Source organism: Hibiscus syriacus, unplaced genomic scaffold, assembly GCF_006381635.1.
Source record: "Hibiscus syriacus cultivar Baekdansim isolate YM2019G1 unplaced genomic scaffold, ASM638163v2 tig00003731_pilon, whole genome shotgun sequence".
Lineage (NCBI taxonomy): Eukaryota > Viridiplantae > Streptophyta > Magnoliopsida > Malvales > Malvaceae > Hibiscus > Hibiscus syriacus.
In genome coordinates, this window is record NW_024061983.1 from 1 (window position 1) to 11,756 (window position 11,756).

Here is an 11,756-nt window from a genome sequence, read left to right on the forward strand (position 1 = left end):
GGGAACCTAAGCCATATCAGAACAGGGTTATATTCGAAACAATATTCTAAACAGAATAACTATAGGGTTTTAGAAATATACGAGTATTAACGGCTTCTCGTGGGATGAGCATCGGGAGGAACGGGTCGAGTATTGAAACAGTCTGGAGATCCCCGAGTACCTTTAACATAACTATAATAAGTCATTCACCATTCTGTTCAATTCACTAAATTAAAAACACTTAGATAAATATGATTTTTCCAGGTTTACGGGCAATTCGGAGGCTTTCGAGTTTGAATTTGACCTAACGGATTGCGGAATCAGAATCAGGACGTCGAAAAAAACATAAATACGACTTTTCAAAAATTCAATTCTTGGTCAAAGTCAAAGTCAACATGTTGACTGACAATTTGGAGGCCTTCGGTTCGAATTTGGAGAAACGGACTTCGAAAACGGATTCGGGACGTTGAAAATTGACAAAAGGTCAAAGTTCTCGGTCAAAGGTGCTCACAATCAACTTTTACAAAATAGCACCTTAACATAAATTTATTTACGAAATTAACACCTTTAAAAATATTTAGGAAAATAGCATCTTTAAAAATAATTACGAAAATAGCACCCTTTAAATAATAATTATGAAATAACACCTTTTAAAAATAATTACGAAAATACACCCTTTTGAAAATAATTACAAAAATAACACCCTTTTAAAAATAATTACAAAAATAGCACCCTTTTGAAAATAATTATGAATATGTCACTGAACAGAATTTAATTACCTATTAGGCACTCATTTAAAAATATTTACAGAATAACACCCTAACCGAATTTATTACGTATTATCACCCTTTAAAACTATTATCAACAATCTAAACCAACACAACTATAATATATTTTCAATCTAAACAGTGAAATATTATCCAAATTAAACGATATGACTTTACCTACGGCGGATGAACGAAACAAGACGGTCATTGAAATGGCCGGAATCGACAAAATTAAAACGAAATCGGGGTTTTAGGTGGGTCTATTTTTTTCTCGATTCGGCCTAACTGTGACCGATTTCAGAGCGAGGTTGGTCGGGATAGCTTCTCGGTGGTCAAGCACACCTGATGGAGGTGGTGGTGTTGTTCACCGTCGATCGGAACAAGGAGGAGGAGGAGGCGACAGCTAGTTTAACTAAGGGAAAACTGAATTCAAAACACGATTGTGGGGTTTATGCTATAACATGGGTAATTACCCAACAAATAAAAGATAAACCCACCATTTATTATATCAATAAAAAATAACAATATGGCTTAGAGATTAGTCATTGTATGCCACTTTAAAGTTTTAAATGCTTAAAACCCCATACCCCTCATTATTAAAATCTTAGTGCTCACTATATTTATTCTTAGTGCTATAATTTTATTCATAGTGCTAATAGATTTTTTTTTCTAGTGGAAAATTATGGGATAAAGTGTGACACCCTAATAACGAAATATTACCTGTTAAGCAGCGTTTTCTCTAAATATTATTGATCTAGTACTTTTTCTGATAAAGCGTGGATCATGAGGCACTCCTTCACAAGGCTTTGTTCGAGTTGGCGCCACGTAGCAAAGGCGCGGATCATGAAACAGACCTTCGCTGGGAAATCTAACACGTGCATGGAAGCGCAGATCATGAGGCGCACCTTCCATTATTCACTTTGAATTATTACACACTCCATTATTACATGAGTCTTAACTCTATCAGTTATTCACTCATCCCTCCCCTATAAATACCCCGAATTATTTTCACGTTTCATCATATTAGAGTTAGGTTTTGCGAATAATATATTTTCATATTTTTTGATGAAGTAAAAAGAGGCTTAGAAGAAACTTGTAGATGATTTATAATAAAATATGCCATGGTTGCTTGAACATTTTTCTTAACAATTTCTGTGTTTATATTATTTTTGCATCTTTCCGTGTAACTTAGTACAGTGTTGGTTTGGATTAACGTTTAGGTGATTTATATTATTTTTGCATCTTTCCATGTAACAGAGTTTGTCGGTAGAAAGATCGAGTGGGAAGAGATGTTACATGGTGTCACCCAGAGAGCTCCTCATCATATGGAGTGACATCCCATCTTATTGGACATGGATTTCTATACCCGAATCCAGGTATCACTCTCCTCCTCCCCCATGGGATTTTATTTTTTTTGGGGATTTCTGTTTTCAAGACAAATGTAAGATTTTATGTTATAAAATTTTAGATAAACAAAAATCAGATTATCAATAGAAAATGTATTGAAAAATTTAAAATATATGATAAATTTGAAATTTTCAAAAGTTGATATTTGCTCAATTATTTCCTGTACCAGTACTTTGGAACATAGTCATTCGTATACCAAGGATCCAAAGTATCTAACATGACTAATGGATGAGAGTTGTACTACTTTTTACCCTTTTGCGATTCCTTTTCTATTATAGTAGTTAATATGTAAAATATTTTGATGTTAAAATAGGTTTCAAAGAGATATCGGATTGGTTTGAAACCCGTGGGAAGATTAGTATCTCCATGCTTTCTCCATTGACGTTGTACAAGGCTTACCTTGTTTACAAAGTGCATGACGCTTATAGATTCAAACCCTTTCTCGTACAGCTTAGTGTTGGATTTGTTGGTGGTCAATGTAGTAAGACAGCTGCTTATTTGGACCCAGAAAGAGGACAAAGACTACAGGATTGGTAGATTAAAACATACCAACCACCTACCCCAGCGATGATGATCGGCTCCCAAATGCCAGAATAGACGGGTGGTTAGAGATGAAGTTGGGGAGTTCTTCAATGAGGGATGCCTTGACCATGTGGATTTGGAAATGAGAGCTTTGGAGGATGAGGGCACTATCCGGAAGCGTGGTCTCATTATCCAAGGGATCGAGACTATGGCAATCACGCCTAATCTGTTTCGGAGTAAGACTCATGAACAGAAATTTAAATCACGGTGACGGTCGTGATTTTAATTGCGTTACGTTTATTGCGATTGCGAACATAATGAGTGTTATTATGCGTATCACAATCATGCAATAACAATTTTACTTTTGAGCTCATCCCAAGATTTATAAAAAAATTAAATTTTATTTTAATTCATTAAAATCAGTACCGAATTGATAGAGCATATAAGTAATAATGACCAAATATATAATTATACTAATTTTTATTAAATGTCACATCAACACTTCTGTTAAATGTTAATGGCAAGTACCTGATTAAATAAATTTAAATAGTTGAATGACATGATTGAATTCATTTAAATAGTTGGGTGACATGATTAACAAAAATTTAAAAATGGTGATCAAAATAAAAAAGATCTATAGTTAAGTGGTCATTGCTACAGTTTACCCAAAAAATTATAAAAATAATATAATTAATATTTTATTTTAAATAAGTTATCTATAGATTTTTATAAATTAAATTAATAATGTTCATCTTTAATAATATTCAACGATACTTGTCACGTTGTAGAATTTTATATATATATATATATATATATATATATTGAAAACTGTGTCATTCTCTTGCATGCAAAGAATGCCTCCACAAATCTCTACATTCCTTTTTTTTAGTTGAATGTCTAATAATTAATTGATTGAGTGGAAATAAGTATTACATTTTTTAAATAAGATTAAAAGTTTGAATTTTAATATTGTAGTAAGAAAATTTAAGTGAGGAAGATTATCCTTATGAATGAAAAATTATAATATTCACTGTAAACTAATTAGTTAATAAATCGAATATAATAATTAAAATGGTACTTTAAAATTAAATTATAATAATAATATAACAAAAATATTATAATAATACTTTTTTTTTAGATTTGTATTTTGTTGGATGATTTAATCCTTGAATAAGTTTATTAATAAGAAATAATTGTTGAATTAGTCAATTGAATCCTAGGTTTTAAAATATGAGTCTAAATTTCTGGCATTTTAGATATATATTGTTTTAAATACTTTTTGATGTGATCTTATTACAATATTTATTTTTAATTTAAATAAATTTATGTAGATCGTATAAATAATATTGTTCAAATTCAAATCATTTATAAAAAAATATAGTACTACTTTATACCAACTAGGACCACACCTTTTAATTCAAATATTTGTTTCTTAGCTGTTAAAAAAAAATTTGTTTCTTAGATACATTAAAAGGATTAATATCTCATCTAACTTTTGATTTCTTCTTGTACATTGAAAATGTAATACCCCGAATTCTTAGTCATTAGTTTTGGTCAACCCGAAATCCATCAGTAGAGACTATTAGATTTTTCAAGCCAATTTAGACTAATTTTTAAGATATTGGGCCTAAGATAGACCCAAGAGTTAAGCTAAGTGGTAGTTTTAATTTGAGGTAAATAGGTGAGGGACCAAGTTAGTAATTTACCCATAGCTTGTTTTAAGAGTTATAAACCCTTTATTTTCTGGAGAATTCCCATAAAACCCAAACCCAAACTATCATCTCCTTTCTTCCTCCTTTTTTCTCCCCAAACCAAGCCAAAAGTAGAAGCTTTTGAGATTTCCAAGCTTAGTTTAAAGAATCCAAGGTAAGAGCTTCAATCTCCATTCCTTAAGCTTCAATTAGAGCCATTAATCTTAAGTTTTGGTTGAATATTCCAAAAATGGGTTTTTAGAGATTTTAAAGGAGTTAAGGCTTTCAAGCTTATTTTAGTAAATTTGAGTTATTTAGAGTATCCTAATCCTATTTTAATCCTTAGATAATTTAGTAAACCTTTTTCTTCCCTTTAATTAGTTAAAGAAGTTGGAGAAAGTTCCAAAGCAAGAGGTAAAGAGAAGGTGACCCCTAGTTGATTTGGAGAGGTTTTTAGCAGCTCAAGAGACCAGGTAACACTCTATTAGCTTTTCCATACCGGTTGTAGAATCATTAGAAAGAAGCTTAGCTTGAAAGTTTAGTTTAAGCATGTTAGTAGATTTTCATGGTAGATTATATGTTTAATGTTATTAGCATGTTATAAAGCCTTATTTATGCCCACTGAGATTGAAATAAGACTTAATAACAAGTGGAAAACCTCATAGTAGATAATTTGGGAGGTTTGAGTGTCATTTCGAGCCCGAATAGGGTATTTTCGAGCAGGGGTATCAGTACTGTATAAGTCAATATCAATATTGTTCTTCAACAGGACAAGAACAACTTAATTATCAAGGACAATATCGATACTCATACAAAGAGTATTGATACTACGAGGTTGATATCGATACCCATGGGGTGGTATCGATACTGGGTTAGCATTTCAAATTTCAGAATGCCATTTTGGTATTGATACTCTATCAGTATCGATATTGGTGTGGAAATATTGATATTACCCTTCAGTTTTAGTATAGTTTTGCCTTGAGTATCGACACCGAAAGCGAAATATCGATACCCTAGAGTCAGTATTCGATACCAACAGTCATGTCTTGAAGGTATTATTTTTAGCAGAGTTAAGATGAGTCGAGGTTTTCCACAAGCTTATTATTTCTCTCTAATAAGACTACACGTGAGAACAATATTAAATGTGTTTAATCAAACGTAGAAACGTAAATAATTAGGGGAAATAAGACTAGCCTTGTTTGATGCTCAGGAAACGATTCAGACACCCGAGTTCCTTTAGAAAAGCTAGCGGAGTTGAAAGTGTAGATGCAGTCCTAATATATCCTTAGGTAGGGTGTAAGGCCCTTAAAACCGACTAACTAATGTCGAGGTTTGACACTTTCAAAGGGTGGGTTAGTCAGGGATATAGTGTCCGATGCAGAATTCCAGGGGCCATATCCTCGGTAGACTAGAGGGGTGCATGAGCTCCGAAATGCAATAATCCCTCAGCCGCACCATGATGTCTACCATAGCGTAGAGAGTGAGTATACAAGTATACTCACTAAGCAAATTATATTAGTAGACTTGATAGCTTAAACCTTTCAGTGATATACATTTAGTATGCTTTATCTATCAGTGTGGCGCAAAACTAGTTAGCTCAGCCTTCGGATGTTTCCATGGGCAGGTTAGTAGATCCAGCAGGTGAGGACCAGTAGATAGACCAAGGTCCAATTTAGACTAGTGAAGATTCAGAGTATGCCTCAAATATTTTTAAAAGGGCATGTATATTTGTAAACTTTCTTGTCCAGTTGAGTCGTAGTTTCAGTAGAGTGGTATGTATTATTTTGAAGTGTAAATATTTTATTTGTAGGTCCTCGCTGTAAAGAAATTTTATTATATTTCAGTTTATTTTATGGTTGGTTGTTATAATGGCCGTTTTAAAGTAAAATATAATAATAATAAGTTGGTTAGCCACTTCGGTGATTTCGTGTAGTATCTTAAATCGGTCGACTGTGTGTTGTACTGGTCCAGAGTGTTACAAAACAGGCTGAAGTAATCTATTTTATTTTAATTAATATTATATATCAAATTTGATATTAAACATAGATTTTGATGGCTTTTTCTCTATGTTTTTCTTTTTCTCTTTTGGGTCGTTTTTTAAAAAATATTTTATATTTTTAATCATCAATAGTGGCACTAACCTTAGGTTAGTTGCTGATTTCTTGTGCTTCTTTCCTTATCTTTTTCTCTTTATTACTCTAGATTTTATGTTATTTAACTATTTTTCCCGTAAAAAAACAATAAATAGTTTTATCTGTCCTTGTAAATTGTAATTAATATATATATATATATATATATTCTTAAGATTAAATTTAATGTTTATCTCTATAAATGATGCTTATTCAATTATCTATTAATCTATTCTTACCATAAAAATTGATCTATTCTTACATTGAATCCTCGTACTAAATCTTAATAGATGTTTATAATCATTGAATATATGTTTTAATTGAATTATGATAATAAGATTAATTTATTAACGAGTCAATATTGTTATATATACTTGTATGATCATGTTGATAATATTTTCATTCATCATCAATAATAATACTCGTTTATATTATTATTTCTTCAAATTATTTGATTAAATTTCAGTTCTTTTATTGTATATTTTTTTATTCTCAAATGATTAATTCATATAATTTAATAGTTTTTAGAATACATGTCCGATTAATATAATTAATTTATTTTTATTTTTATAATCTCTTCCTACAATATTCTATCTTTATTTAATAAAATTATTAAAACTGTACCCACCAAGTGCAGCCAATTTTTACACTCCACAAACTACGCTGATTAATCACGGTTTTTAAAGCTAATTAATACTATACCCCTTCGGGGACAGGGAATTGTCTTCATTATTTTTTACATCTCATTGAGTTGTAACAATATCAAAACTAAAAGGTTAAAATTATGATTTTAATTATTTTACGACACTGACGTGGACCTGTCTTAAAAGAGAAAATTTGCTTAAGTCACATTCACATTCATCTTATTTGTATTTGAAAGAATAAATTCAGTTTCAAAAGTTTTGTTCCGATAAATAAAAAAATCGATGTTAGTTACTAAATTATATCAAAATAAAATATTTATAATAACTTTTTTAATTTAAACATGATAAAATGATTAAAATTATTATCAAATTATAATTATATTAATTTGATTTTAAGAGTTGAATTTAATTGTAATTAAAGATGGACCTAAGTGAAGGAGGTGGAGCCACCCATTAAAAATTTTAAATGTTTATATATTTTAGATATTTTTTTATTAAAAATTATTTTTGACTCCTAAAATTTTATAAATTTGTTTTTGTTTCATTTTTTCATCCTTCAACATAAAATTATACGTTCATCTCTTATTGCAACCTAACATAGAAACAATAACAAAATTATTATTTTTATTTCATGTTATTTGTATACTTTTTTTTTAAATACTCACGATGAAAAAATTAAGTATTGTTCTGGATAATATATACTTTAACGAAGACAAAAAAAATATTCATTAATAATTAGTTTCAAATGGATTAATATAGATCCAGTAGAAAAAATTAATTAATATGTGAAATTTGAAGATTACAACTATATGAAAAATCTTTAAAAAGTAATGAGTTGTATGGATGAGTCTATAGTGCATGTCACACACCGATGTACACTACTATTAAGTAGGGTAAAATCTAGAGATGGTCATTAAATTATAATAAAAATATCTTTTTAGACATTTAAATTTTAAAAGTTATAAAATAAATATTAAATTTTAGATTTTGTTAAAAATATAAGCATTGATCCATAAATATCATAATATTTAATCTTCTTTGGTCCCTCAATTATGACTAAAATTTTATTTTGATATTTTTTAAATATTTTTAACTAATAATTTCACAAAAAATTAAATTTATTTTTAAAAATATATTTAAACTTATGCAAAAAATTAAATTATTGAATCTAAAAAATTATCAATTATAAATTTTATAGATTTAATTATAATTAAATAAAGCATTTACAAATTAATTTGATGAATTAAAAATTCATAAAGTTATAATTTTAGAAAAATGTTTTTATAATTTTAAAAATAAATTGTGAATTTCTATATATTTTTGAAAAAATGATTTTTAAAATTATTATTTAAAAATAAAAAAATATAGAAAATAAAATTTTATTCAAAATTGAGGGGTTAAATGGGAATTTTCTATTAATTTAGTATGTCATATCATTTCTTTAATAATATTTAAAGATGCATTGTCTATTTTATAAAAAAATTTAAAGTTTAGTATCTGTTATATAACTTTTGAAAGTTTAATATCCAAAATAGTTAATTTAATATAATTTAATGACCATTAAAATTTTAACCCTCTAAATTAGTGATCCACATCGGCACATGAACATGCATCGTAGAATTTTCCTGAGCGGTATGGAGTTTGTTAAATATCTGAAAAAAAGGCAAGGAATACGGAGAGAATCTTGAAATTCATTTTCTATAAATATTATCTATATGGGTAAATTACGCTAATGGTTGCTAACTTTTAAAATCTTCACTACCACTACTAAACTTTCAATTCACTTTAATTACGATCACTGTCGTTAATTGTCGTTAGAAAATGCTAACGTCGAGTCTTTTTCCTTAAAATTCTTTTTTCCCTCAAATTGATAGTCGTTATAAAAGTTGAGTTTTCGATGAATGGATTGATTGTCAGTCAATTTTAATGTTGGGAAGATTTTGTTTGACCAAAAAATTAACATAGTTCGATTTTAAGTTGATAAGATGAGATTAATAATGATGATTGAAAACTTTTAGTTTCTCGATTTGATTGGACCTCTTAATTCTTTTATCATCCTTTCTATTATCTTTCGATAGTTTCTTCGATTGAAAAGATCATTAAACTATTCTTCTTCCACTTCTATTTCTTTCTTTCTTTGGTTCAAACTCTGAGAAAACTTACAATCTCTTCAAATATTATCCAAAACTAAAAATTAGAACTTCGTAATATATTAATATCAACTATTGGATCAGCTTGAAAATAAAACCATGTTAATCTTTTCGCCAAACAAATTATTTCCATCGTTGAGATTGATCGATAATCATTCGGTTTATAAATTTTTTTTACGTTGATAGTGAATGCAAAATAGGAACATTAGATTATTTTGGAGGAAGAATTTAGTATGTTACATTAACATTTTTTGATGAAAGCTAATGACAATGATCATAATGAAAGCGAAGTAAAAAATTAATGATTTTAATGTTCGTTTAAAAACCAAAGTGAAAGAGACTTAAAACTTTAGTGACTACCAAACGTAGTTTACCATATATATATATATATATGTATATGTAGTTTCTGAAAATAAAAACCAAGGAGACAAAAATAACAAAAAAATGAGGGAGAAGTGAAGAAAAGCAGAGAATAAAAACGGACCGGATGTTGACAAATATGTCGCTGTTCTTAGAAGGTCGTTTGTGTGAAAGATTTCGTTTCTTATCTGGGATCTCTCTCTTTCTCTCTCTTACTTTCTCTCTCTAACAGCATCCCAAAACTAAACCGAAGCAATCTACTTTTTTTCCCTTTAAACATTCTCTCTCTAGAAACTAAATCAAAGTTCAGGACTTCAACAACTATTCGTTCTTTTTTTATTTCATTTTTTGTTTAAGAGAGAGAAGAGTGACCCTGTAGATCGAAATCTCCTGCTATTTGTTGTTCAACCTGATGATGATCTAAGCCCCGTGTTTCAAAAACACCCACTTGGTTGTAAAAGCTTTGTTTTTTTTAAAGATTTAATCTTTGTTGATAATCTGAGGAAGTTTGGGTTCTATGAATTGTCTATGATGGTGAAGTAAAACAGCTAAATCTACGAGAGGATGTGGGTCTAAGGTAAAAATTCTCTTCTTTTTCCCCATGTTAATTTGAGTTGTAGTTTTTTTTTATTCTTTATCTTATAATTTGGTTATTTGGAATCTCTTTTCCTTCTCTCAATCATTTATTTGTTCATTTTTGCCTGAGTTTTATTTTTTAAAGTATGATAAATTGTGGGGTTATAGTGGCTTTGTGATTCAGGTAATTGAACCTTTTAGCTCAACTGTAGTTTTAATTCTACTTTGTGATTTATGGGTTGGGGTTGTTGGTAATTTTGATGTTAAGATTTGGTACTTTGTCATATTAGTTTAGGTAGTAGTCACGTGGGATCTAGTCTATTAACTTTGCTTACTAATTTAGCATCTTAATGTCCCCATTTCTTCATAAACAGAATAAGATTTTGCCTTGTTCACAGGGTTCCTAAATTGTCTGCTTTTTTTGCACCTTTTTTTCTGCTAAATTGTCTTTATGTGGGAGTTTTCAATATTTATATTAAGTGGTGGTGTATTTGACTTACATTTTACTCCTAAATCTTGGTTTTATGGGTCTACTTTTTGTGGCATTAGTTATGAATTTATGATTTGATACCTTTCCATAGATGTAGGGCAAAACGCTTTTTGCAATTTAGCTGGAACTATGTATAGGAACTATTTTAGTTTATGGACATATTCTACCAAATAAAGGAGTGATGATTCACAGGTTTTGATGGCTATATTTATGGAACATTGTTGATGTTGTAGCACGCATCATTTTAAGTAGGGATAACATCAACGAGGGTGATTTTCAGGTAGCCTGGCTCGGCCTTATTAATTGACTGTGTCCTTTATTCTTGTGATGGTTTGTAATACTTCCTTTGGGTTGCTGTTGAATTCTCTAATCAACCAGGCATATGCCATAGACTTTCAACCATACGACGTGTGTTTAATATTAGTTGACAGTTTTACGTGAAATATAAGTGGTTTCTTCAATCTTGTTTGGTGCTTTAGCAAGTTGTTAGGTTGTTCTTCAGGGTTTAGGATTATTAAATTACCATTGAAGCTTTTATTTTTTTAAGATTATTTTTCCTCAAGTCATTGTCAGCGAGGCATTCAATCGAGTTTTTCACTTTGATATTAAAGGTCGTTTTAAGCTCCTACTTTGTAGTTTGCTTTCGATCGTAGGCATTCAACCGAGTTTTTCACTTTGATATTAAAGGTTGTTTTAAGCTCCTCCTTTGTAGTTTGCTTTCGAGGCATTCATCTTGTCATCGGTTGTGATTGTTGTTATTTGTATTTGCTTTGGGGTTCAGTTGGGATAGGATCTTGTGCATTAGCAGCAATGGTTGTGTGCTTTCTTTTGTTCCAATATCAAACTTTCCATGTTTTTTAACAAAATGTGATTCCGCTATTGCAGTTTTGAAATTTATATGTGATCATTATCTATGATTTCTGGCATAAATAATGTGAATGAACATTGCAAGTAGTTTCCTTAGGCCAATAATATTATGATTCTGGTAGTTATGATTGATTATTATATATCAAATGACTAAAACTCGTTCACTGATTTCAG

The 11,756-nt window shown here is 29.7% G+C and overlaps 1 pseudogene; it reads left to right on the forward strand.

Annotated features, from left to right (window-relative positions):
* The first annotated feature begins 1,091 nt into the window (after nucleotides 1–1,091).
* Nucleotides 1,092–2,946, forward strand: LOC120184149 (annotated as a pseudogene).
* Nucleotides 2,947–11,756: the final 8,810 nt, after the last annotated feature.